At 58.3% G+C, this 19,966-nt stretch overlaps 60 non-coding genes and 2 pseudogenes across 60 annotated transcripts; all 62 read left to right on the forward strand.

Annotated features, from left to right (window-relative positions):
- Window position 1: 1 nt before the first annotated feature.
- LOC129296847 (5S ribosomal RNA) lies at window positions 2-117 on the forward strand (annotated as a pseudogene).
- A 193-nt stretch (window positions 118-310) lies between these two features.
- LOC129296849 (5S ribosomal RNA) lies at window positions 311-426 on the forward strand (annotated as a pseudogene).
- A 201-nt stretch (window positions 427-627) lies between these two features.
- On the forward strand, window positions 628-745 carry LOC129296840 (5S ribosomal RNA). The gene has a single exon (XR_008590003.1). It is a non-coding gene; the product is annotated as a 5S ribosomal RNA (ribosomal RNA).
- Window positions 746-952: 207 nt separating this feature from the next.
- Window positions 953-1,069, forward strand: LOC129296839 (5S ribosomal RNA). Its single transcript, XR_008590002.1, has one exon. It is a non-coding gene; the product is annotated as a 5S ribosomal RNA (ribosomal RNA).
- A 204-nt stretch (window positions 1,070-1,273) lies between these two features.
- On the forward strand, window positions 1,274-1,391 carry LOC129296835 (5S ribosomal RNA). Its single transcript, XR_008589999.1, has one exon. It is a non-coding gene; the product is annotated as a 5S ribosomal RNA (ribosomal RNA).
- Window positions 1,392-1,594: 203 nt separating this feature from the next.
- On the forward strand, window positions 1,595-1,713 carry LOC129296727 (5S ribosomal RNA). The gene has a single exon (XR_008589891.1). It is a non-coding gene; the product is annotated as a 5S ribosomal RNA (ribosomal RNA).
- A 205-nt stretch (window positions 1,714-1,918) lies between these two features.
- Window positions 1,919-2,037, forward strand: LOC129296728 (5S ribosomal RNA). Its single transcript, XR_008589892.1, has one exon. It is a non-coding gene; the product is annotated as a 5S ribosomal RNA (ribosomal RNA).
- A 204-nt stretch (window positions 2,038-2,241) lies between these two features.
- LOC129296729 (5S ribosomal RNA) lies at window positions 2,242-2,360 on the forward strand. Its single transcript, XR_008589893.1, has one exon. It is a non-coding gene; the product is annotated as a 5S ribosomal RNA (ribosomal RNA).
- Window positions 2,361-2,562: 202 nt separating this feature from the next.
- Window positions 2,563-2,680, forward strand: LOC129296834 (5S ribosomal RNA). The gene has a single exon (XR_008589998.1). It is a non-coding gene; the product is annotated as a 5S ribosomal RNA (ribosomal RNA).
- A 204-nt stretch (window positions 2,681-2,884) lies between these two features.
- On the forward strand, window positions 2,885-3,003 carry LOC129296718 (5S ribosomal RNA). Its single transcript, XR_008589882.1, has one exon. It is a non-coding gene; the product is annotated as a 5S ribosomal RNA (ribosomal RNA).
- A 204-nt stretch (window positions 3,004-3,207) lies between these two features.
- On the forward strand, window positions 3,208-3,326 carry LOC129296730 (5S ribosomal RNA). Its single transcript, XR_008589894.1, has one exon. It is a non-coding gene; the product is annotated as a 5S ribosomal RNA (ribosomal RNA).
- A 204-nt stretch (window positions 3,327-3,530) lies between these two features.
- LOC129296731 (5S ribosomal RNA) lies at window positions 3,531-3,649 on the forward strand. The gene has a single exon (XR_008589896.1). It is a non-coding gene; the product is annotated as a 5S ribosomal RNA (ribosomal RNA).
- A 204-nt stretch (window positions 3,650-3,853) lies between these two features.
- On the forward strand, window positions 3,854-3,972 carry LOC129296733 (5S ribosomal RNA). The gene has a single exon (XR_008589898.1). It is a non-coding gene; the product is annotated as a 5S ribosomal RNA (ribosomal RNA).
- A 204-nt stretch (window positions 3,973-4,176) lies between these two features.
- On the forward strand, window positions 4,177-4,295 carry LOC129296734 (5S ribosomal RNA). The gene has a single exon (XR_008589899.1). It is a non-coding gene; the product is annotated as a 5S ribosomal RNA (ribosomal RNA).
- Window positions 4,296-4,499: 204 nt separating this feature from the next.
- On the forward strand, window positions 4,500-4,618 carry LOC129296735 (5S ribosomal RNA). Its single transcript, XR_008589900.1, has one exon. It is a non-coding gene; the product is annotated as a 5S ribosomal RNA (ribosomal RNA).
- A 204-nt stretch (window positions 4,619-4,822) lies between these two features.
- LOC129296736 (5S ribosomal RNA) lies at window positions 4,823-4,941 on the forward strand. Its single transcript, XR_008589901.1, has one exon. It is a non-coding gene; the product is annotated as a 5S ribosomal RNA (ribosomal RNA).
- A 204-nt stretch (window positions 4,942-5,145) lies between these two features.
- Window positions 5,146-5,264, forward strand: LOC129296738 (5S ribosomal RNA). Its single transcript, XR_008589902.1, has one exon. It is a non-coding gene; the product is annotated as a 5S ribosomal RNA (ribosomal RNA).
- A 204-nt stretch (window positions 5,265-5,468) lies between these two features.
- LOC129296739 (5S ribosomal RNA) lies at window positions 5,469-5,587 on the forward strand. Its single transcript, XR_008589903.1, has one exon. It is a non-coding gene; the product is annotated as a 5S ribosomal RNA (ribosomal RNA).
- A 204-nt stretch (window positions 5,588-5,791) lies between these two features.
- Window positions 5,792-5,910, forward strand: LOC129296740 (5S ribosomal RNA). The gene has a single exon (XR_008589904.1). It is a non-coding gene; the product is annotated as a 5S ribosomal RNA (ribosomal RNA).
- A 204-nt stretch (window positions 5,911-6,114) lies between these two features.
- Window positions 6,115-6,233, forward strand: LOC129296741 (5S ribosomal RNA). Its single transcript, XR_008589905.1, has one exon. It is a non-coding gene; the product is annotated as a 5S ribosomal RNA (ribosomal RNA).
- Window positions 6,234-6,437: 204 nt separating this feature from the next.
- On the forward strand, window positions 6,438-6,556 carry LOC129296742 (5S ribosomal RNA). The gene has a single exon (XR_008589907.1). It is a non-coding gene; the product is annotated as a 5S ribosomal RNA (ribosomal RNA).
- A 204-nt stretch (window positions 6,557-6,760) lies between these two features.
- On the forward strand, window positions 6,761-6,879 carry LOC129296743 (5S ribosomal RNA). The gene has a single exon (XR_008589908.1). It is a non-coding gene; the product is annotated as a 5S ribosomal RNA (ribosomal RNA).
- A 204-nt stretch (window positions 6,880-7,083) lies between these two features.
- LOC129296745 (5S ribosomal RNA) lies at window positions 7,084-7,202 on the forward strand. The gene has a single exon (XR_008589910.1). It is a non-coding gene; the product is annotated as a 5S ribosomal RNA (ribosomal RNA).
- A 204-nt stretch (window positions 7,203-7,406) lies between these two features.
- LOC129296746 (5S ribosomal RNA) lies at window positions 7,407-7,525 on the forward strand. Its single transcript, XR_008589911.1, has one exon. It is a non-coding gene; the product is annotated as a 5S ribosomal RNA (ribosomal RNA).
- Window positions 7,526-7,729: 204 nt separating this feature from the next.
- On the forward strand, window positions 7,730-7,848 carry LOC129296747 (5S ribosomal RNA). Its single transcript, XR_008589912.1, has one exon. It is a non-coding gene; the product is annotated as a 5S ribosomal RNA (ribosomal RNA).
- Window positions 7,849-8,052: 204 nt separating this feature from the next.
- Window positions 8,053-8,171, forward strand: LOC129296749 (5S ribosomal RNA). Its single transcript, XR_008589913.1, has one exon. It is a non-coding gene; the product is annotated as a 5S ribosomal RNA (ribosomal RNA).
- Window positions 8,172-8,375: 204 nt separating this feature from the next.
- LOC129296750 (5S ribosomal RNA) lies at window positions 8,376-8,494 on the forward strand. Its single transcript, XR_008589914.1, has one exon. It is a non-coding gene; the product is annotated as a 5S ribosomal RNA (ribosomal RNA).
- Window positions 8,495-8,698: 204 nt separating this feature from the next.
- Window positions 8,699-8,817, forward strand: LOC129296751 (5S ribosomal RNA). Its single transcript, XR_008589915.1, has one exon. It is a non-coding gene; the product is annotated as a 5S ribosomal RNA (ribosomal RNA).
- Window positions 8,818-9,021: 204 nt separating this feature from the next.
- On the forward strand, window positions 9,022-9,140 carry LOC129296752 (5S ribosomal RNA). Its single transcript, XR_008589916.1, has one exon. It is a non-coding gene; the product is annotated as a 5S ribosomal RNA (ribosomal RNA).
- Window positions 9,141-9,344: 204 nt separating this feature from the next.
- Window positions 9,345-9,463, forward strand: LOC129296753 (5S ribosomal RNA). The gene has a single exon (XR_008589918.1). It is a non-coding gene; the product is annotated as a 5S ribosomal RNA (ribosomal RNA).
- Window positions 9,464-9,667: 204 nt separating this feature from the next.
- LOC129296754 (5S ribosomal RNA) lies at window positions 9,668-9,786 on the forward strand. The gene has a single exon (XR_008589919.1). It is a non-coding gene; the product is annotated as a 5S ribosomal RNA (ribosomal RNA).
- Window positions 9,787-9,990: 204 nt separating this feature from the next.
- LOC129296755 (5S ribosomal RNA) lies at window positions 9,991-10,109 on the forward strand. The gene has a single exon (XR_008589920.1). It is a non-coding gene; the product is annotated as a 5S ribosomal RNA (ribosomal RNA).
- Window positions 10,110-10,313: 204 nt separating this feature from the next.
- On the forward strand, window positions 10,314-10,432 carry LOC129296757 (5S ribosomal RNA). Its single transcript, XR_008589922.1, has one exon. It is a non-coding gene; the product is annotated as a 5S ribosomal RNA (ribosomal RNA).
- A 204-nt stretch (window positions 10,433-10,636) lies between these two features.
- Window positions 10,637-10,755, forward strand: LOC129296758 (5S ribosomal RNA). The gene has a single exon (XR_008589923.1). It is a non-coding gene; the product is annotated as a 5S ribosomal RNA (ribosomal RNA).
- Window positions 10,756-10,959: 204 nt separating this feature from the next.
- LOC129296760 (5S ribosomal RNA) lies at window positions 10,960-11,078 on the forward strand. Its single transcript, XR_008589924.1, has one exon. It is a non-coding gene; the product is annotated as a 5S ribosomal RNA (ribosomal RNA).
- A 204-nt stretch (window positions 11,079-11,282) lies between these two features.
- On the forward strand, window positions 11,283-11,401 carry LOC129296761 (5S ribosomal RNA). Its single transcript, XR_008589925.1, has one exon. It is a non-coding gene; the product is annotated as a 5S ribosomal RNA (ribosomal RNA).
- A 204-nt stretch (window positions 11,402-11,605) lies between these two features.
- Window positions 11,606-11,724, forward strand: LOC129296762 (5S ribosomal RNA). Its single transcript, XR_008589926.1, has one exon. It is a non-coding gene; the product is annotated as a 5S ribosomal RNA (ribosomal RNA).
- Window positions 11,725-11,928: 204 nt separating this feature from the next.
- Window positions 11,929-12,047, forward strand: LOC129296763 (5S ribosomal RNA). Its single transcript, XR_008589927.1, has one exon. It is a non-coding gene; the product is annotated as a 5S ribosomal RNA (ribosomal RNA).
- A 204-nt stretch (window positions 12,048-12,251) lies between these two features.
- On the forward strand, window positions 12,252-12,370 carry LOC129296764 (5S ribosomal RNA). The gene has a single exon (XR_008589929.1). It is a non-coding gene; the product is annotated as a 5S ribosomal RNA (ribosomal RNA).
- A 204-nt stretch (window positions 12,371-12,574) lies between these two features.
- Window positions 12,575-12,693, forward strand: LOC129296765 (5S ribosomal RNA). The gene has a single exon (XR_008589930.1). It is a non-coding gene; the product is annotated as a 5S ribosomal RNA (ribosomal RNA).
- A 204-nt stretch (window positions 12,694-12,897) lies between these two features.
- On the forward strand, window positions 12,898-13,016 carry LOC129296766 (5S ribosomal RNA). Its single transcript, XR_008589931.1, has one exon. It is a non-coding gene; the product is annotated as a 5S ribosomal RNA (ribosomal RNA).
- Window positions 13,017-13,220: 204 nt separating this feature from the next.
- Window positions 13,221-13,339, forward strand: LOC129296767 (5S ribosomal RNA). The gene has a single exon (XR_008589932.1). It is a non-coding gene; the product is annotated as a 5S ribosomal RNA (ribosomal RNA).
- A 204-nt stretch (window positions 13,340-13,543) lies between these two features.
- On the forward strand, window positions 13,544-13,662 carry LOC129296769 (5S ribosomal RNA). The gene has a single exon (XR_008589934.1). It is a non-coding gene; the product is annotated as a 5S ribosomal RNA (ribosomal RNA).
- Window positions 13,663-13,866: 204 nt separating this feature from the next.
- Window positions 13,867-13,985, forward strand: LOC129296771 (5S ribosomal RNA). Its single transcript, XR_008589935.1, has one exon. It is a non-coding gene; the product is annotated as a 5S ribosomal RNA (ribosomal RNA).
- Window positions 13,986-14,189: 204 nt separating this feature from the next.
- On the forward strand, window positions 14,190-14,308 carry LOC129296772 (5S ribosomal RNA). Its single transcript, XR_008589936.1, has one exon. It is a non-coding gene; the product is annotated as a 5S ribosomal RNA (ribosomal RNA).
- A 204-nt stretch (window positions 14,309-14,512) lies between these two features.
- Window positions 14,513-14,631, forward strand: LOC129296773 (5S ribosomal RNA). Its single transcript, XR_008589937.1, has one exon. It is a non-coding gene; the product is annotated as a 5S ribosomal RNA (ribosomal RNA).
- A 204-nt stretch (window positions 14,632-14,835) lies between these two features.
- On the forward strand, window positions 14,836-14,954 carry LOC129296774 (5S ribosomal RNA). Its single transcript, XR_008589938.1, has one exon. It is a non-coding gene; the product is annotated as a 5S ribosomal RNA (ribosomal RNA).
- Window positions 14,955-15,158: 204 nt separating this feature from the next.
- On the forward strand, window positions 15,159-15,277 carry LOC129296775 (5S ribosomal RNA). The gene has a single exon (XR_008589940.1). It is a non-coding gene; the product is annotated as a 5S ribosomal RNA (ribosomal RNA).
- A 204-nt stretch (window positions 15,278-15,481) lies between these two features.
- LOC129296776 (5S ribosomal RNA) lies at window positions 15,482-15,600 on the forward strand. The gene has a single exon (XR_008589941.1). It is a non-coding gene; the product is annotated as a 5S ribosomal RNA (ribosomal RNA).
- Window positions 15,601-15,804: 204 nt separating this feature from the next.
- On the forward strand, window positions 15,805-15,923 carry LOC129296777 (5S ribosomal RNA). Its single transcript, XR_008589942.1, has one exon. It is a non-coding gene; the product is annotated as a 5S ribosomal RNA (ribosomal RNA).
- Window positions 15,924-16,127: 204 nt separating this feature from the next.
- LOC129296778 (5S ribosomal RNA) lies at window positions 16,128-16,246 on the forward strand. Its single transcript, XR_008589943.1, has one exon. It is a non-coding gene; the product is annotated as a 5S ribosomal RNA (ribosomal RNA).
- A 204-nt stretch (window positions 16,247-16,450) lies between these two features.
- Window positions 16,451-16,569, forward strand: LOC129296779 (5S ribosomal RNA). Its single transcript, XR_008589944.1, has one exon. It is a non-coding gene; the product is annotated as a 5S ribosomal RNA (ribosomal RNA).
- A 204-nt stretch (window positions 16,570-16,773) lies between these two features.
- On the forward strand, window positions 16,774-16,892 carry LOC129296782 (5S ribosomal RNA). Its single transcript, XR_008589946.1, has one exon. It is a non-coding gene; the product is annotated as a 5S ribosomal RNA (ribosomal RNA).
- Window positions 16,893-17,096: 204 nt separating this feature from the next.
- LOC129296783 (5S ribosomal RNA) lies at window positions 17,097-17,215 on the forward strand. The gene has a single exon (XR_008589947.1). It is a non-coding gene; the product is annotated as a 5S ribosomal RNA (ribosomal RNA).
- A 204-nt stretch (window positions 17,216-17,419) lies between these two features.
- On the forward strand, window positions 17,420-17,538 carry LOC129296784 (5S ribosomal RNA). The gene has a single exon (XR_008589948.1). It is a non-coding gene; the product is annotated as a 5S ribosomal RNA (ribosomal RNA).
- A 204-nt stretch (window positions 17,539-17,742) lies between these two features.
- Window positions 17,743-17,861, forward strand: LOC129296785 (5S ribosomal RNA). The gene has a single exon (XR_008589949.1). It is a non-coding gene; the product is annotated as a 5S ribosomal RNA (ribosomal RNA).
- Window positions 17,862-18,065: 204 nt separating this feature from the next.
- Window positions 18,066-18,184, forward strand: LOC129296786 (5S ribosomal RNA). Its single transcript, XR_008589951.1, has one exon. It is a non-coding gene; the product is annotated as a 5S ribosomal RNA (ribosomal RNA).
- A 204-nt stretch (window positions 18,185-18,388) lies between these two features.
- On the forward strand, window positions 18,389-18,507 carry LOC129296787 (5S ribosomal RNA). Its single transcript, XR_008589952.1, has one exon. It is a non-coding gene; the product is annotated as a 5S ribosomal RNA (ribosomal RNA).
- A 204-nt stretch (window positions 18,508-18,711) lies between these two features.
- LOC129296788 (5S ribosomal RNA) lies at window positions 18,712-18,830 on the forward strand. Its single transcript, XR_008589953.1, has one exon. It is a non-coding gene; the product is annotated as a 5S ribosomal RNA (ribosomal RNA).
- Window positions 18,831-19,034: 204 nt separating this feature from the next.
- On the forward strand, window positions 19,035-19,153 carry LOC129296789 (5S ribosomal RNA). The gene has a single exon (XR_008589954.1). It is a non-coding gene; the product is annotated as a 5S ribosomal RNA (ribosomal RNA).
- Window positions 19,154-19,357: 204 nt separating this feature from the next.
- LOC129296790 (5S ribosomal RNA) lies at window positions 19,358-19,476 on the forward strand. Its single transcript, XR_008589955.1, has one exon. It is a non-coding gene; the product is annotated as a 5S ribosomal RNA (ribosomal RNA).
- Window positions 19,477-19,680: 204 nt separating this feature from the next.
- Window positions 19,681-19,799, forward strand: LOC129296791 (5S ribosomal RNA). The gene has a single exon (XR_008589956.1). It is a non-coding gene; the product is annotated as a 5S ribosomal RNA (ribosomal RNA).
- The last annotated feature ends 167 nt before the right edge of the window (window positions 19,800-19,966 follow it).

A 19,966-nucleotide genomic window follows, 5' to 3' on the forward strand; every position in this document is an offset into this window, starting at 1 on the left:
CGGGTGCGATCATACCAGCCTAATGCACCGGATCCCATCAGAACTCCGCAGTTAAGCGTGCTTGGGCGAGAGGAGTACTAGGATGGGGCCCTCGGGGGAATCGTCGAGTTGCACCCCACTTTTTGCGCGGCCGAAACCCGTGCGAGTCCCAAAAGATCGAGGACTCAGGAAAAAGAAGCCCTCGTGCGGCGCACCCTTTTGGCCTCCGACTCCCGGCGAGCCCACCGCATCGCGAGCCTCGTGCTGCCCCATTCGTGGCGGCTCCGAAAGCCGTGCGAGTCCGAATAATCAATTGACTCAGCCGCTCCATCGGTGCGATCATACCACACTAATGCACCGGATCCCATCAGAACTCCGCAGTTAAGCGTGCTTGGGCGAGAGGAGTCTAGGATGGGTGCCCTCCTGGAAGTCGTCGAGTTGCACCCCGCACTTTTTTGCGCGTCCGAAACCCGTGCGAGTCCCAAAGATCGATTGACTCAGAAACAGAAGCCTCGTGCTGCCCCCTCCTTTTGCGCCTCCGACTCCGGGCGAGCCCACACGCATCGCGAGCCCTCGTCCCGCCCCATTCTTGTTTTTCGGCTCCGAAATCCTGCGATCCGAATATACAATTGACTCAGCCTGCTCCATGGGTGCGATCATACCAGCACTAATGCACCGGATCCCATCGAACTCCGCAGTTAAGCGTGCTTGGGCGAGAGGAGTACTAGGATGGGTGCCCTCCTGGGAAGTCGTCGAGTTGCACCCCACTTTTTGCGCGTCCGAAACCCGTGCGAGTCCCAAAATATCGATTGACTCAGGAAACAGAAGCCCTCGTGCTGCGCCCCTCCTTTTGCGCCTCCGACTCCGGGCGAGCCCACACGCATCGCGAGCCCTCGTGCTGCCCCATTCTTGTTTCGGCTCCGAAATCCGTGCGAGTCCGAATATATCAATTGACTCAGCTGCCTGCTCCATCGGGTGCGATCATACCAGCACTAATGCACCGGATCCCATCAGAACTCCGCAGTTAAGCGTGCTTGGGCGAGGAGTACTAGGATGGGTGCCCTCCTGGGAAGTCGTCGAGTTGCAACCCCACTTTTTGCGCGTCCGAAACCGTGCGAGTCCCAAAATATCGATTGACTCAGGAAACAGAAGCCCTCGTGCTGCGCCCCTCCTTTTGCGCCTCCGACTCCGGGCGAGCCCACACGCATCGCGAGCCCTCGTGCTGCCCCATTCTTGTTTCGGCTCCGAAATCCGTGCGAGTCCGAATATATCAATTGACTCAGCCTGCTCCATCGGGTGCGATCATACCAGCACTAATGCACCGGATCCCATCAGAACTCCGCAGTTAAGCGTGCTTGGGCGAGAGGAGTACTAGGATGGGTGCCTCCTGGGAAGTCGTCGAGTTGCACCCCACTTTTTGCGCGTCCGAAACCCGTGCGAGTCCCAAATATCGATTGACTCAGGAAACAGAAGCCCTCGTGCTGCGCCCCTCCTTTTGCGCCTCCGACTCCGGGCGAGCCCACACGCATCGCGAGCCCTCGTGCTGCCCCATTCTTGTTTCGGCTCCGAAATCCGTGCGAGTCCGAATATATCAATTGACTCAGCCTGCTCCATCGGGTGCGATCATACCAGCACTAATGCACCGGATCCCATCAGAACTCCGCAGTTAAGCGTGCTTGGGCGAGAGGAGTACTAGGATGGGTGCCCTCCTGGGAAGTCGTCGAGTTGCACCCCACTTTTTGCGCGTCCGAAACCCGTGCGAGTCCCAAAATATCGATTGACTCAGGAAACAGAAGCCCTCGTGCTGCGCCCCTCCTTTTGCGCCTCCGACTCCGGGCGAGCCCACACAGCATCGCGAGCCCTCGTGCTGCCCCATTCTTGTTTCGGCTCCGAAATCCGTGCGAGTCCGAATATATCAATTGACTCAGCCTGCTCCATCGGGTGCGATCATACCAGCACTAATGCACCGGATCCCATCAGAACTCCGCAGTTAAGCGTGCTTGGGCGAGAGGAGTACTAGGATGGGTGCCCTCCTGGGAAGTCGTCGAGTTGCACCCCACTTTTTGCGCGTCCGAAACCCGTGCGAGTCCCAAAATATCGATTGACTCAGGAAACAGAAGCCCTCGTGCTGCGCCCCTCCTTTTGCGCCTCCGACTCCGGGCGAGCCCACACGCATCGCGAGCCCTCGTGCTGCCCCATTCTTGTTTCGGCTCCGAAATCCGTGCGAGTCCGAATATATCAATTGACTCAGCCTGCTCCATCGGGTGCGATCATACCAGCACTAATGCACCGGATCCCATCAGAACTCCGCAGTTAAGCGTGCTTGGGCGAGAGGAGTACTAGGATGGGTGCCCTCCTGGGAAGTCGTCGAGTTGCACCCCACTTTTTGCGCGTCCGAAACCCGTGCGAGTCCCAAAATATCGATTGACTCAGGAAACAGAAGCCCTCGTGCTGCGCCCCTCCTTTTGCGCCTCCTCCGGGCGAGCCCACAGCGCATCGCGAGCCCTCGTGCTGCCCCATTCTTGTTTCGGCTCCGAAATCCGTGCGAGTCCGAATATATCAATTGACTCAGCCTGCTCCATCGGGTGCGATCATACCAGCACTAATGCACCGGATCCCATCAGAACTCCGCAGTTAAGCGTGCTTGGGCGAGAGGAGTACTAGGATGGGTGCCCCCTGGGAAGTCGTCGAGTTGCACCCCACTTTTTGCGCGTCCGAAACCCGTGCGAGTCCCAAAATATCGATTGACTCAGGAAACAGAAGCCCTCGTGCTGCGCCCCTCCTTTTGCGCCTCCGACTCCGGGCGAGCCCACACGCATCGCGAGCCCTCGTGCTGCCCCATTCTTGTTTCGGCTCCGAAATCCGTGCGAGTCCGAATATATCAATTGACTCAGCCTGCTCCATCGGGTGCGATCATACCAGCACTAATGCACCGGATCCCATCAGAACTCCGCAGTTAAGCGTGCTTGGGCGAGAGTAGTACTAGGATGGGTGCCCTCCTGGGAAGTCGTCGAGTTGCACCCCACTTTTTGCGCGTCCGAAACCCGTGCGAGTCCCAAAATATCGATTGACTCAGGAAACAGAAGCCCTCGTGCTGCGCCCCTCCTTTTGCGCCTCCGACTCCGGGCGAGCCCACACGCATCGCGAGCCCTCGTGCTGCCCCATTCTTGTTTCGGCTCCGAAATCCGTGCGAGTCCGAATATATCAATTGACTCAGCCTGCTCCATCGGGTGCGATCATACCAGCACTAATGCACCGGATCCCATCAGAACTCCGCAGTTAAGCGTGCTTGGGCGAGAGGAGTACTAGGATGGGTGCCCTCCTGGGAAGTCGTCGAGTTGCACCCCACTTTTTGCGCGTCCGAAACCCGTGCGAGTCCCAAAATATCGATTGACTCAGGAAACAGAAGCCCTCGTGCTGCGCCCCTCCTTTTGCGCCTCCGACTCCGGGCGAGCCCACACGCATCGCGAGCCCTCGTGCTGCCCCATTCTTGTTTCGGCTCCGAAATCCGTGCGAGTCCGAATATATCAATTGACTCAGCCTGCTCCATCGGGTGCGATCATACCAGCACTAATGCACCGGATCCCATCAGAACTCCGCAGTTAAGCGTGCTTGGGCGAGAGGAGTACTAGGATGGGTGCCCTCCTGGGAAGTCGTCGAGTTGCACCCCACTTTTTGCGCGTCCGAAACCCGTGCGAGTCCCAAAATATCGATTGACTCAGGAAACAGAAGCCCTCGTGCTGCGCCCCTCCTTTTGCGCCTCCGACTCCGGGCGAGCCCACACGCATCGCGAGCCCTCGTGCTGCCCCATTCTTGTTTCGGCTCCGAAATCCGTGCGAGTCCGAATATATCAATTGACTCAGCCTGCTCCATCGGGTGCGATCATACCAGCACTAATGCACCGGATCCCATCAGAACTCCGCAGTTAAGCGTGCTTGGGCGAGAGGAGTACTAGGATGGGTGCCCTCCTGGGAAGTCGTCGAGTTGCACCCCACTTTTTGCGCGTCCGAAACCCGTGCGAGTCCCAAAATATCGATTGACTCAGGAAACAGAAGCCCTCGTGCTGCGCCCCTCCTTTTGCGCCTCCGACTCCGGGCGAGCCCACACGCATCGCGAGCCCTCGTGCTGCCCCATTCTTGTTTCGGCTCCGAAATCCGTGCGAGTCCGAATATATCAATTGACTCAGCCTGCTCCATCGGGTGCGATCATACCAGCACTAATGCACCGGATCCCATCAGAACTCCGCAGTTAAGCGTGCTTGGGCGAGAGGAGTACTAGGATGGGTGCCCTCCTGGGAAGTCGTCGAGTTGCACCCCACTTTTTGCGCGTCCGAAACCCGTGCGAGTCCCAAAATATCGATTGACTCAGGAAACAGAAGCCCTCGTGCTGCGCCCCTCCTTTTGCGCCTCCGACTCCGGGCGAGCCCACACGCATCGCGAGCCCTCGTGCTGCCCCATTCTTGTTTCGGCTCCGAAATCCGTGCGAGTCCGAATATATCAATTGACTCAGCCTGCTCCATCGGGTGCGATCATACCAGCACTAATGCACCGGATCCCATCAGAACTCCGCAGTTAAGCGTGCTTGGGCGAGAGGAGTACTAGGATGGGTGCCCTCCTGGGAAGTCGTCGAGTTGCACCCCACTTTTTGCGCGTCCGAAACCCGTGCGAGTCCCAAAATATCGATTGACTCAGGAAACAGAAGCCCTCGTGCTGCGCCCCTCCTTTTGCGCCTCCGACTCCGGGCGAGCCCACACGCATCGCGAGCCCTCGTGCTGCCCCATTCTTGTTTCGGCTCCGAAATCCGTGCGAGTCCGAATATATCAATTGACTCAGCCTGCTCCATCGGGTGCGATCATACCAGCACTAATGCACCGGATCCCATCAGAACTCCGCAGTTAAGCGTGCTTGGGCGAGAGGAGTACTAGGATGGGTGCCCTCCTGGGAAGTCGTCGAGTTGCACCCCACTTTTTGCGCGTCCGAAACCCGTGCGAGTCCCAAAATATCGATTGACTCAGGAAACAGAAGCCCTCGTGCTGCGCCCCTCCTTTTGCGCCTCCGACTCCGGGCGAGCCCACACGCATCGCGAGCCCTCGTGCTGCCCCATTCTTGTTTCGGCTCCGAAATCCGTGCGAGTCCGAATATATCAATTGACTCAGCCTGCTCCATCGGGTGCGATCATACCAGCACTAATGCACCGGATCCCATCAGAACTCCGCAGTTAAGCGTGCTTGGGCGAGAGGAGTACTAGGATGGGTGCCCTCCTGGGAAGTCGTCGAGTTGCACCCCACTTTTTGCGCGTCCGAAACCCGTGCGAGTCCCAAAATATCGATTGACTCAGGAAACAGAAGCCCTCGTGCTGCGCCCCTCCTTTTGCGCCTCCGACTCCGGGCGAGCCCACACGCATCGCGAGCCCTCGTGCTGCCCCATTCTTGTTTCGGCTCCGAAATCCGTGCGAGTCCGAATATATCAATTGACTCAGCCTGCTCCATCGGGTGCGATCATACCAGCACTAATGCACCGGATCCCATCAGAACTCCGCAGTTAAGCGTGCTTGGGCGAGAGGAGTACTAGGATGGGTGCCCTCCTGGGAAGTCGTCGAGTTGCACCCCACTTTTTGCGCGTCCGAAACCCGTGCGAGTCCCAAAATATCGATTGACTCAGGAAACAGAAGCCCTCGTGCTGCGCCCCTCCTTTTGCGCCTCCGACTCCGGGCGAGCCCACACGCATCGCGAGCCCTCGTGCTGCCCCATTCTTGTTTCGGCTCCGAAATCCGTGCGAGTCCGAATATATCAATTGACTCAGCCTGCTCCATCGGGTGCGATCATACCAGCACTAATGCACCGGATCCCATCAGAACTCCGCAGTTAAGCGTGCTTGGGCGAGAGGAGTACTAGGATGGGTGCCCTCCTGGGAAGTCGTCGAGTTGCACCCCACTTTTTGCGCGTCCGAAACCCGTGCGAGTCCCAAAATATCGATTGACTCAGGAAACAGAAGCCCTCGTGCTGCGCCCCTCCTTTTGCGCCTCCGACTCCGGGCGAGCCCACACGCATCGCGAGCCCTCGTGCTGCCCCATTCTTGTTTCGGCTCCGAAATCCGTGCGAGTCCGAATATATCAATTGACTCAGCCTGCTCCATCGGGTGCGATCATACCAGCACTAATGCACCGGATCCCATCAGAACTCCGCAGTTAAGCGTGCTTGGGCGAGAGGAGTACTAGGATGGGTGCCCTCCTGGGAAGTCGTCGAGTTGCACCCCACTTTTTGCGCGTCCGAAACCCGTGCGAGTCCCAAAATATCGATTGACTCAGGAAACAGAAGCCCTCGTGCTGCGCCCCTCCTTTTGCGCCTCCGACTCCGGGCGAGCCCACACGCATCGCGAGCCCTCGTGCTGCCCCATTCTTGTTTCGGCTCCGAAATCCGTGCGAGTCCGAATATATCAATTGACTCAGCCTGCTCCATCGGGTGCGATCATACCAGCACTAATGCACCGGATCCCATCAGAACTCCGCAGTTAAGCGTGCTTGGGCGAGAGGAGTACTAGGATGGGTGCCCTCCTGGGAAGTCGTCGAGTTGCACCCCACTTTTTGCGCGTCCGAAACCCGTGCGAGTCCCAAAATATCGATTGACTCAGGAAACAGAAGCCCTCGTGCTGCGCCCCTCCTTTTGCGCCTCCGACTCCGGGCGAGCCCACACGCATCGCGAGCCCTCGTGCTGCCCCATTCTTGTTTCGGCTCCGAAATCCGTGCGAGTCCGAATATATCAATTGACTCAGCCTGCTCCATCGGGTGCGATCATACCAGCACTAATGCACCGGATCCCATCAGAACTCCGCAGTTAAGCGTGCTTGGGCGAGAGGAGTACTAGGATGGGTGCCCTCCTGGGAAGTCGTCGAGTTGCACCCCACTTTTTGCGCGTCCGAAACCCGTGCGAGTCCCAAAATATCGATTGACTCAGGAAACAGAAGCCCTCGTGCTGCGCCCCTCCTTTTGCGCCTCCGACTCCGGGCGAGCCCACACGCATCGCGAGCCCTCGTGCTGCCCCATTCTTGTTTCGGCTCCGAAATCCGTGCGAGTCCGAATATATCAATTGACTCAGCCTGCTCCATCGGGTGCGATCATACCAGCACTAATGCACCGGATCCCATCAGAACTCCGCAGTTAAGCGTGCTTGGGCGAGAGGAGTACTAGGATGGGTGCCCTCCTGGGAAGTCGTCGAGTTGCACCCCACTTTTTGCGCGTCCGAAACCCGTGCGAGTCCCAAAATATCGATTGACTCAGGAAACAGAAGCCCTCGTGCTGCGCCCCTCCTTTTGCGCCTCCGACTCCGGGCGAGCCCACACGCATCGCGAGCCCTCGTGCTGCCCCATTCTTGTTTCGGCTCCGAAATCCGTGCGAGTCCGAATATATCAATTGACTCAGCCTGCTCCATCGGGTGCGATCATACCAGCACTAATGCACCGGATCCCATCAGAACTCCGCAGTTAAGCGTGCTTGGGCGAGAGGAGTACTAGGATGGGTGCCCTCCTGGGAAGTCGTCGAGTTGCACCCCACTTTTTGCGCGTCCGAAACCCGTGCGAGTCCCAAAATATCGATTGACTCAGGAAACAGAAGCCCTCGTGCTGCGCCCCTCCTTTTGCGCCTCCGACTCCGGGCGAGCCCACACGCATCGCGAGCCCTCGTGCTGCCCCATTCTTGTTTCGGCTCCGAAATCCGTGCGAGTCCGAATATATCAATTGACTCAGCCTGCTCCATCGGGTGCGATCATACCAGCACTAATGCACCGGATCCCATCAGAACTCCGCAGTTAAGCGTGCTTGGGCGAGAGGAGTACTAGGATGGGTGCCCTCCTGGGAAGTCGTCGAGTTGCACCCCACTTTTTGCGCGTCCGAAACCCGTGCGAGTCCCAAAATATCGATTGACTCAGGAAACAGAAGCCCTCGTGCTGCGCCCCTCCTTTTGCGCCTCCGACTCCGGGCGAGCCCACACGCATCGCGAGCCCTCGTGCTGCCCCATTCTTGTTTCGGCTCCGAAATCCGTGCGAGTCCGAATATATCAATTGACTCAGCCTGCTCCATCGGGTGCGATCATACCAGCACTAATGCACCGGATCCCATCAGAACTCCGCAGTTAAGCGTGCTTGGGCGAGAGGAGTACTAGGATGGGTGCCCTCCTGGGAAGTCGTCGAGTTGCACCCCACTTTTTGCGCGTCCGAAACCCGTGCGAGTCCCAAAATATCGATTGACTCAGGAAACAGAAGCCCTCGTGCTGCGCCCCTCCTTTTGCGCCTCCGACTCCGGGCGAGCCCACACGCATCGCGAGCCCTCGTGCTGCCCCATTCTTGTTTCGGCTCCGAAATCCGTGCGAGTCCGAATATATCAATTGACTCAGCCTGCTCCATCGGGTGCGATCATACCAGCACTAATGCACCGGATCCCATCAGAACTCCGCAGTTAAGCGTGCTTGGGCGAGAGGAGTACTAGGATGGGTGCCCTCCTGGGAAGTCGTCGAGTTGCACCCCACTTTTTGCGCGTCCGAAACCCGTGCGAGTCCCAAAATATCGATTGACTCAGGAAACAGAAGCCCTCGTGCTGCGCCCCTCCTTTTGCGCCTCCGACTCCGGGCGAGCCCACACGCATCGCGAGCCCTCGTGCTGCCCCATTCTTGTTTCGGCTCCGAAATCCGTGCGAGTCCGAATATATCAATTGACTCAGCCTGCTCCATCGGGTGCGATCATACCAGCACTAATGCACCGGATCCCATCAGAACTCCGCAGTTAAGCGTGCTTGGGCGAGAGGAGTACTAGGATGGGTGCCCTCCTGGGAAGTCGTCGAGTTGCACCCCACTTTTTGCGCGTCCGAAACCCGTGCGAGTCCCAAAATATCGATTGACTCAGGAAACAGAAGCCCTCGTGCTGCGCCCCTCCTTTTGCGCCTCCGACTCCGGGCGAGCCCACACGCATCGCGAGCCCTCGTGCTGCCCCATTCTTGTTTCGGCTCCGAAATCCGTGCGAGTCCGAATATATCAATTGACTCAGCCTGCTCCATCGGGTGCGATCATACCAGCACTAATGCACCGGATCCCATCAGAACTCCGCAGTTAAGCGTGCTTGGGCGAGAGGAGTACTAGGATGGGTGCCCTCCTGGGAAGTCGTCGAGTTGCACCCCACTTTTTGCGCGTCCGAAACCCGTGCGAGTCCCAAAATATCGATTGACTCAGGAAACAGAAGCCCTCGTGCTGCGCCCCTCCTTTTGCGCCTCCGACTCCGGGCGAGCCCACACGCATCGCGAGCCCTCGTGCTGCCCCATTCTTGTTTCGGCTCCGAAATCCGTGCGAGTCCGAATATATCAATTGACTCAGCCTGCTCCATCGGGTGCGATCATACCAGCACTAATGCACCGGATCCCATCAGAACTCCGCAGTTAAGCGTGCTTGGGCGAGAGGAGTACTAGGATGGGTGCCCTCCTGGGAAGTCGTCGAGTTGCACCCCACTTTTTGCGCGTCCGAAACCCGTGCGAGTCCCAAAATATCGATTGACTCAGGAAACAGAAGCCCTCGTGCTGCGCCCCTCCTTTTGCGCCTCCGACTCCGGGCGAGCCCACACGCATCGCGAGCCCTCGTGCTGCCCCATTCTTGTTTCGGCTCCGAAATCCGTGCGAGTCCGAATATATCAATTGACTCAGCCTGCTCCATCGGGTGCGATCATACCAGCACTAATGCACCGGATCCCATCAGAACTCCGCAGTTAAGCGTGCTTGGGCGAGAGGAGTACTAGGATGGGTGCCCTCCTGGGAAGTCGTCGAGTTGCACCCCACTTTTTGCGCGTCCGAAACCCGTGCGAGTCCCAAAATATCGATTGACTCAGGAAACAGAAGCCCTCGTGCTGCGCCCCTCCTTTTGCGCCTCCGACTCCGGGCGAGCCCACACGCATCGCGAGCCCTCGTGCTGCCCCATTCTTGTTTCGGCTCCGAAATCCGTGCGAGTCCGAATATATCAATTGACTCAGCCTGCTCCATCGGGTGCGATCATACCAGCACTAATGCACCGGATCCCATCAGAACTCCGCAGTTAAGCGTGCTTGGGCGAGAGGAGTACTAGGATGGGTGCCCTCCTGGGAAGTCGTCGAGTTGCACCCCACTTTTTGCGCGTCCGAAACCCGTGCGAGTCCCAAAATATCGATTGACTCAGGAAACAGAAGCCCTCGTGCTGCGCCCCTCCTTTTGCGCCTCCGACTCCGGGCGAGCCCACACGCATCGCGAGCCCTCGTGCTGCCCCATTCTTGTTTCGGCTCCGAAATCCGTGCGAGTCCGAATATATCAATTGACTCAGCCTGCTCCATCGGGTGCGATCATACCAGCACTAATGCACCGGATCCCATCAGAACTCCGCAGTTAAGCGTGCTTGGGCGAGAGGAGTACTAGGATGGGTGCCCTCCTGGGAAGTCGTCGAGTTGCACCCCACTTTTTGCGCGTCCGAAACCCGTGCGAGTCCCAAAATATCGATTGACTCAGGAAACAGAAGCCCTCGTGCTGCGCCCCTCCTTTTGCGCCTCCGACTCCGGGCGAGCCCACACGCATCGCGAGCCCTCGTGCTGCCCCATTCTTGTTTCGGCTCCGAAATCCGTGCGAGTCCGAATATATCAATTGACTCAGCCTGCTCCATCGGGTGCGATCATACCAGCACTAATGCACCGGATCCCATCAGAACTCCGCAGTTAAGCGTGCTTGGGCGAGAGGAGTACTAGGATGGGTGCCCTCCTGGGAAGTCGTCGAGTTGCACCCCACTTTTTGCGCGTCCGAAACCCGTGCGAGTCCCAAAATATCGATTGACTCAGGAAACAGAAGCCCTCGTGCTGCGCCCCTCCTTTTGCGCCTCCGACTCCGGGCGAGCCCACACGCATCGCGAGCCCTCGTGCTGCCCCATTCTTGTTTCGGCTCCGAAATCCGTGCGAGTCCGAATATATCAATTGACTCAGCCTGCTCCATCGGGTGCGATCATACCAGCACTAATGCACCGGATCCCATCAGAACTCCGCAGTTAAGCGTGCTTGGGCGAGAGGAGTACTAGGATGGGTGCCCTCCTGGGAAGTCGTCGAGTTGCACCCCACTTTTTGCGCGTCCGAAACCCGTGCGAGTCCCAAAATATCGATTGACTCAGGAAACAGAAGCCCTCGTGCTGCGCCCCTCCTTTTGCGCCTCCGACTCCGGGCGAGCCCACACGCATCGCGAGCCCTCGTGCTGCCCCATTCTTGTTTCGGCTCCGAAATCCGTGCGAGTCCGAATATATCAATTGACTCAGCCTGCTCCATCGGGTGCGATCATACCAGCACTAATGCACCGGATCCCATCAGAACTCCGCAGTTAAGCGTGCTTGGGCGAGAGGAGTACTAGGATGGGTGCCCTCCTGGGAAGTCGTCGAGTTGCACCCCACTTTTTGCGCGTCCGAAACCCGTGCGAGTCCCAAAATATCGATTGACTCAGGAAACAGAAGCCCTCGTGCTGCGCCCCTCCTTTTGCGCCTCCGACTCCGGGCGAGCCCACACGCATCGCGAGCCCTCGTGCTGCCCCATTCTTGTTTCGGCTCCGAAATCCGTGCGAGTCCGAATATATCAATTGACTCAGCCTGCTCCATCGGGTGCGATCATACCAGCACTAATGCACCGGATCCCATCAGAACTCCGCAGTTAAGCGTGCTTGGGCGAGAGGAGTACTAGGATGGGTGCCCTCCTGGGAAGTCGTCGAGTTGCACCCCACTTTTTGCGCGTCCGAAACCCGTGCGAGTCCCAAAATATCGATTGACTCAGGAAACAGAAGCCCTCGTGCTGCGCCCCTCCTTTTGCGCCTCCGACTCCGGGCGAGCCCACACGCATCGCGAGCCCTCGTGCTGCCCCATTCTTGTTTCGGCTCCGAAATCCGTGCGAGTCCGAATATATCAATTGACTCAGCCTGCTCCATCGGGTGCGATCATACCAGCACTAATGCACCGGATCCCATCAGAACTCCGCAGTTAAGCGTGCTTGGGCGAGAGGAGTACTAGGATGGGTGCCCTCCTGGGAAGTCGTCGAGTTGCACCCCACTTTTTGCGCGTCCGAAACCCGTGCGAGTCCCAAAATATCGATTGACTCAGGAAACAGAAGCCCTCGTGCTGCGCCCCTCCTTTTGCGCCTCCGACTCCGGGCGAGCCCACACGCATCGCGAGCCCTCGTGCTGCCCCATTCTTGTTTCGGCTCCGAAATCCGTGCGAGTCCGAATATATCAATTGACTCAGCCTGCTCCATCGGGTGCGATCATACCAGCACTAATGCACCGGATCCCATCAGAACTCCGCAGTTAAGCGTGCTTGGGCGAGAGGAGTACTAGGATGGGTGCCCTCCTGGGAAGTCGTCGAGTTGCACCCCACTTTTTGCGCGTCCGAAACCCGTGCGAGTCCCAAAATATCGATTGACTCAGGAAACAGAAGCCCTCGTGCTGCGCCCCTCCTTTTGCGCCTCCGACTCCGGGCGAGCCCACACGCATCGCGAGCCCTCGTGCTGCCCCATTCTTGTTTCGGCTCCGAAATCCGTGCGAGTCCGAATATATCAATTGACTCAGCCTGCTCCATCGGGTGCGATCATACCAGCACTAATGCACCGGATCCCATCAGAACTCCGCAGTTAAGCGTGCTTGGGCGAGAGGAGTACTAGGATGGGTGCCCTCCTGGGAAGTCGTCGAGTTGCACCCCACTTTTTGCGCGTCCGAAACCCGTGCGAGTCCCAAAATATCGATTGACTCAGGAAACAGAAGCCCTCGTGCTGCGCCCCTCCTTTTGCGCCTCCGACTCCGGGCGAGCCCACACGCATCGCGAGCCCTCGTGCTGCCCCATTCTTGTTTCGGCTCCGAAATCCGTGCGAGTCCGAATATATCAATTGACTCAGCCTGCTCCATCGGGTGCGATCATACCAGCACTAATGCACCGGATCCCATCAGAACTCCGCAGTTAAGCGTGCTTGGGCGAGAGGAGTACTAGGATGGGTGCCCTCCTGGGAAGTCGTCGAGTTGCACCCCACTTTTTGCGCGTCCGAAACCCGTGCGAGTCCCAAAATATCGATTGACTCAGGAAACAGAAGCCCTCGTGCTGCGCCCCTCCTTTTGCGCCTCCGACTCCGGGCGAGCCCACACGCATCGCGAGCCCTCGTGCTGCCCCATTCTTGTTTCGGCTCCGAAATCCGTGCGAGTCCGAATATATCAATTGACTCAGCCTGCTCCATCGGGTGCGATCATACCAGCACTAATGCACCGGATCCCATCAGAACTCCGCAGTTAAGCGTGCTTGGGCGAGAGGAGTACTAGGATGGGTGCCCTCCTGGGAAGTCGTCGAGTTGCACCCCACTTTTTGCGCGTCCGAAACCCGTGCGAGTCCCAAAATATCGATTGACTCAGGAAACAGAAGCCCTCGTGCTGCGCCCCTCCTTTTGCGCCTCCGACTCCGGGCGAGCCCACACGCATCGCGAGCCCTCGTGCTGCCCCATTCTTGTTTCGGCTCCGAAATCCGTGCGAGTCCGAATATATCAATTGACTCAGCCTGCTCCATCGGGTGCGATCATACCAGCACTAATGCACCGGATCCCATCAGAACTCCGCAGTTAAGCGTGCTTGGGCGAGAGGAGTACTAGGATGGGTGCCCTCCTGGGAAGTCGTCGAGTTGCACCCCACTTTTTGCGCGTCCGAAACCCGTGCGAGTCCCAAAATATCGATTGACTCAGGAAACAGAAGCCCTCGTGCTGCGCCCCTCCTTTTGCGCCTCCGACTCCGGGCGAGCCCACACGCATCGCGAGCCCTCGTGCTGCCCCATTCTTGTTTCGGCTCCGAAATCCGTGCGAGTCCGAATATATCAATTGACTCAGCCTGCTCCATCGGGTGCGATCATACCAGCACTAATGCACCGGATCCCATCAGAACTCCGCAGTTAAGCGTGCTTGGGCGAGAGGAGTACTAGGATGGGTGCCCTCCTGGGAAGTCGTCGAGTTGCACCCCACTTTTTGCGCGTCCGAAACCCGTGCGAGTCCCAAAATATCGATTGACTCAGGAAACAGAAGCCCTCGTGCTGCGCCCCTCCTTTTGCGCCTCCGACTCCGGGCGAGCCCACACGCATCGCGAGCCCTCGTGCTGCCCCATTCTTGTTTCGGCTCCGAAATCCGTGCGAGTCCGAATATATCAATTGACTCAGCCTGCTCCATCGGGTGCGATCATACCAGCACTAATGCACCGGATCCCATCAGAACTCCGCAGTTAAGCGTGCTTGGGCGAGAGGAGTACTAGGATGGGTGCCCTCCTGGGAAGTCGTCGAGTTGCACCCCACTTTTTGCGCGTCCGAAACCCGTGCGAGTCCCAAAATATCGATTGACTCAGGAAACAGAAGCCCTCGTGCTGCGCCCCTCCTTTTGCGCCTCCGACTCCGGGCGAGCCCACACGCATCGCGAGCCCTCGTGCTGCCCCATTCTTGTTTCGGCTCCGAAATCCGTGCGAGTCCGAATATATCAATTGACTCAGCCTGCTCCATCGGGTGCGATCATACCAGCACTAATGCACCGGATCCCATCAGAACTCCGCAGTTAAGCGTGCTTGGGCGAGAGGAGTACTAGGATGGGTGCCCTCCTGGGAAGTCGTCGAGTTGCACCCCACTTTTTGCGCGTCCGAAACCCGTGCGAGTCCCAAAATATCGATTGACTCAGGAAACAGAAGCCCTCGTGCTGCGCCCCTCCTTTTGCGCCTCCGACTCCGGGCGAGCCCACACGCATCGCGAGCCCTCGTGCTGCCCCATTCTTGTTTCGGCTCCGAAATCCGTGCGAGTCCGAATATATCAATTGACTCAGCCTGCTCCATCGGGTGCGATCATACCAGCACTAATGCACCGGATCCCATCAGAACTCCGCAGTTAAGCGTGCTTGGGCGAGAGGAGTACTAGGATGGGTGCCCTCCTGGGAAGTCGTCGAGTTGCACCCCACTTTTTGCGCGTCCGAAACCCGTGCGAGTCCCAAAATATCGATTGACTCAGGAAACAGAAGCCCTCGTGCTGCGCCCCTCCTTTTGCGCCTCCGACTCCGGGCGAGCCCACACGCATCGCGAGCCCTCGTGCTGCCCCATTCTTGTTTCGGCTCCGAAATCCGTGCGAGTCCGAATATATCAATTGACTCAGCCTGCTCCATCGGGTGCGATCATACCAGCACTAATGCACCGGATCCCATCAGAACTCCGCAGTTAAGCGTGCTTGGGCGAGAGGAGTACTAGGATGGGTGCCCTCCTGGGAAGTCGTCGAGTTGCACCCCACTTTTTGCGCGTCCGAAACCCGTGCGAGTCCCAAAATATCGATTGACTCAGGAAACAGAAGCCCTCGTGCTGCGCCCCTCCTTTTGCGCCTCCGACTCCGGGCGAGCCCACACGCATCGCGAGCCCTCGTGCTGCCCCATTCTTGTTTCGGCTCCGAAATCCGTGCGAGTCCGAATATATCAATTGACTCAGCCTGCTCCATCGGGTGCGATCATACCAGCACTAATGCACCGGATCCCATCAGAACTCCGCAGTTAAGCGTGCTTGGGCGAGAGGAGTACTAGGATGGGTGCCCTCCTGGGAAGTCGTCGAGTTGCACCCCACTTTTTGCGCGTCCGAAACCCGTGCGAGTCCCAAAATATCGATTGACTCAGGAAACAGAAGCCCTCGTGCTGCGCCCCTCCTTTTGCGCCTCCGACTCCGGGCGAGCCCACACGCATCGCGAGCCCTCGTGCTGCCCCATTCTTGTTTCGGCTCCGAAATCCGTGCGAGTCCGAATATATCAATTGACTCAGCCTGCTCCATCGGGTGCGATCATACCAGCACTAATGCACCGGATCCCATCAGAACTCCGCAGTTAAGCGTGCTTGGGCGAGAGGAGTACTAGGATGGGTGCCCTCCTGGGAAGTCGTCGAGTTGCACCCCACTTTTTGCGCGTCCGAAACCCGTGCGAGTCCCAAAATATCGATTGACTCAGGAAACAGAAGCCCTCGTGCTGCGCCCCTCCTTTTGCGCCTCCGACTCCGGGCGAGCCCACACGCATCGCGAGCCCTCGTGCTGCCCCATTCTTGTTTCGGCTCCGAAATCCGTGCGAGTCCGAATATATCAATTGACTCAGCCTGCTCCATCGGGTGCGATCATACCAGCACTAATGCACCGGATCCCATCAGAACTCCGCAGTTAAGCGTGCTTGGGCGAGAGGAGTACTAGGATGGGTGCCCTCCTGGGAAGTCGTCGAGTTGCACCCCACTTTTTGCGCGTCCGAAACCCGTGCGAGTCCCAAAATATCGATTGACTCAGGAAACAGAAGCCCTCGTGCTGCGCCCCTCCTTTTGCGCCTCCGACTCCGGGCGAGCCCACACGCATCGCGAGCCCTCGTGCTGCCCCATTCTTGTTTCGGCTCCGAAATCCGTGCGAGTCCGAATATATCAATTGACTCAGCCTGCTCCATCGGGTGCGATCATACCAGCACTAATGCACCGGATCCCATCAGAACTCCGCAGTTAAGCGTGCTTGGGCGAGAGGAGTACTAGGATGGGTGCCCTCCTGGGAAGTCGTCGAGTTGCACCCCACTTTTTGCGCGTCCGAAACCCGTGCGAGTCCCAAAATATCGATTGACTCAGGAAACAGAAGCCCTCGTGCTGCGCCCCTCCTTTTGCGCCTCCGACTCCGGGCGAGCCCACACGCATCGCGAGCCCTCGTGCTGCCCCATTCTTGTTTCGGCTCCGAAATCCGTGCGAGTCCGAATATATCAATTGACTCAGCCTGCTCCATCGGGTGCGATCATACCAGCACTAATGCACCGGATCCCATCAGAACTCCGCAGTTAAGCGTGCTTGGGCGAGAGGAGTACTAGGATGGGTGCCCTCCTGGGAAGTCGTCGAGTTGCACCCCACTTTTTGCGCGTCCGAAACCCGTGCGAGTCCCAAAATATCGATTGACTCAGGAAACAGAAGCCCTCGTGCTGCGCCCCTCCTTTTGCGCCTCCGACTCCGGGCGAGCCCACACGCATCGCGAGCCCTCGTGCTGCCCCATTCTTGTTTCGGCTCCGAAATCCGTGCGAGTCCGAATATATCAATTGACTCAGCCTGCTCCATCGGGTGCGATCATACCAGCACTAATGCACCGGATCCCATCAGAACTCCGCAGTTAAGCGTGCTTGGGCGAGAGGAGTACTAGGATGGGTGCCCTCCTGGGAAGTCGTCGAGTTGCACCCCACTTTTTGCGCGTCCGAAACCCGTGCGAGTCCCAAAATATCGATTGACTCAGGAAACAGAAGCCCTCGTGCTGCGCCCCTCCTTTTGCGCCTCCGACTCCGGGCGAGCCCACACGCATCGCGAGCCCTCGTGCTGCCCCATTCTTGTTTCGGCTCCGAAATCCGTGCGAGTCCGAATATATCAATTGACTCAGCCTGCTCCATCGGGTGCGATCATACCAGCACTAATGCACCGGATCCCATCAGAACTCCGCAGTTAAGCGTGCTTGGGCGAGAGGAGTACTAGGATGGGTGCCCTCCTGGGAAGTCGTCGAGTTGCACCCCACTTTTTGCGCGTCCGAAACCCGTGCGAGTCCCAAAATATCGATTGACTCAGGAAACAGAAGCCCTCGTGCTGCGCCCCTCCTTTTGCGCCTCCGACTCCGGGCGAGCCCACACGCATCGCGAGCCCTCGTGCTGCCCCATTCTTGTTTCGGCTCCGAAATCCGTGCGAGTCCGAATATATCAATTGACTCAGCCTGCTCCATCGGGTGCGATCATACCAGCACTAATGCACCGGATCCCATCAGAACTCCGCAGTTAAGCGTGCTTGGGCGAGAGGAGTACTAGGATGGGTGCCCTCCTGGGAAGTCGTCGAGTTGCACCCCACTTTTTGCGCGTCCGAAACCCGTGCGAGTCCCAAAATATCGATTGACTCAGGAAACAGAAGCCCTCGTGCTGCGCCCCTCCTTTTGCGCCTCCGACTCCGGGCGAGCCCACACGCATCGCGAGCCCTCGTGCTGCCCCATTCTTGTTTCGGCTCCGAAATCCGTGCGAGTCCGAATATATCAATTGACTCAGCCTGCTCCATCGGGTGCGATCATACCAGCACTAATGCACCGGATCCCATCAGAACTCCGCAGTTAAGCGTGCTTGGGCGAGAGGAGTACTAGGATGGGTGCCCTCCTGGGAAGTCGTCGAGTTGCACCCCACTTTTTGCGCGTCCGAAACCCGTGCGAGTCCCAAAATATCGATTGACTCAGGAAACAGAAGCCCTCGTGCTGCGCCCCTCCTTTTGCGCCTCCGACTCCGGGCGAGCCCACACGCATCGCGAGCCCTCGTGCTGCCCCATTCTTGTTTCGGCTCCGAAATCCGTGCGAGTCCGAATATATCAATTGACTCAGCCTGCTCCATCGGGTGCGATCATACCAGCACTAATGCACCGGATCCCATCAGAACTCCGCAGTTAAGCGTGCTTGGGCGAGAGGAGTACTAGGATGGGTGCCCTCCTGGGAAGTCGTCGAGTTGCACCCCACTTTTTGCGCGTCCGAAACCCGTGCGAGTCCCAAAATATCGATTGACTCAGGAAACAGAAGCCCTCGTGCTGCGCCCCTCCTTTTGCGCCTCCGACTCCGGGCGAGCCCACACGCATCGCGAGCCCTCGTGCTGCCCCATTCTTGTTTCGGCTCCGAAATCCGTGCGAGTCCGAATATATCAATTGACTCAGCCTGCTCCATCGGGTGCGATCATACCAGCACTAATGCACCGGATCCCATCAGAACTCCGCAGTTAAGCGTGCTTGGGCGAGAGGAGTACTAGGATGGGTGCCCTCCTGGGAAGTCGTCGAGTTGCACCCCACTTTTTGCGCGTCCGAAACCCGTGCGAGTCCCAAAATATCGATTGACTCAGGAAACAGAAGCCCTCGTGCTGCGCCCCTCCTTTTGCGCCTCCGACTCCGGGCGAGCCCACACGCATCGCGAGCCCTCGTGCTGCCCCATTCTTGTTTCGGCTCCGAAATCCGTGCGAGTCCGAATATATCAATTGACTCAGCCTGCTCCATCGGGTGCGATCATACCAGCACTAATGCACCGGATCCCATCAGAACTCCGCAGTTAAGCGTGCTTGGGCGAGAGGAGTACTAGGATGGGTGCCCTCCTGGGAAGTCGTCGAGTTGCACCCCACTTTTTGCGCGTCCGAAACCCGTGCGAGTCCCAAAATATCGATTGACTCAGGAAACAGAAGCCCTCGTGCTGCGCCCCTCCTTTTGCGCCTCCGACTCCGGGCGAGCCCACACGCATCGCGAGCCCTCGTGCTGCCCCATTCTTGTTTCGGCTCCGAAATCCGTGCGAGTCCGAATATATCAATTGACTCAGCCTGCTCCATCGGGTGCGATCATACCAGCACTAATGCACCGGATCCCATCAGAACTCCGCAGTTAAGCGTGCTTGGGCGAGAGGAGTACTAGGATGGGTGCCCTCCTGGGAAGTCGTCGAGTTGCACCCCACTTTTTGCGCGTCCGAAACCCGTGCGAGTCCCAAAATATCGATTGACTCAGGAAACAGAAGCCCTCGTGCTGCGCCCCTCCTTTTGCGCCTCCGACTCCGGGCGAGCCCACACGCATCGCGAGCCCTCGTGCTGCCCCATTCTTGTTTCGGCTCCGAAATCCGTGCGAGTCCGAATATATCAATTGACTCAGCCTGCTCCATCGGGTGCGATCATACCAGCACTAATGCACCGGATCCCATCAGAACTCCGCAGTTAAGCGTGCTTGGGCGAGAGGAGTACTAGGATGGGTGCCCTCCTGGGAAGTCGTCGAGTTGCACCCCACTTTTTGCGCGTCCGAAACCCGTGCGAGTCCCAAAATATCGATTGACTCAGGAAACAGAAGCCCTCGTGCTGCGCCCCTCCTTTTGCGCCTCCGACTCCGGGCGAGCCCACACGCATCGCGAGCCCTCGTGCTGCCCCATTCTTGTTTCGGCTCCGAAATCCGTGC

Source organism: Prosopis cineraria, unplaced genomic scaffold, assembly GCF_029017545.1.
Source record: "Prosopis cineraria cultivar Desert tree isolate PC_DT_omini unplaced genomic scaffold, ASM2901754v1 PC391, whole genome shotgun sequence".
Taxonomy (NCBI): Eukaryota; Viridiplantae; Streptophyta; class Magnoliopsida; order Fabales; family Fabaceae; genus Prosopis; species Prosopis cineraria.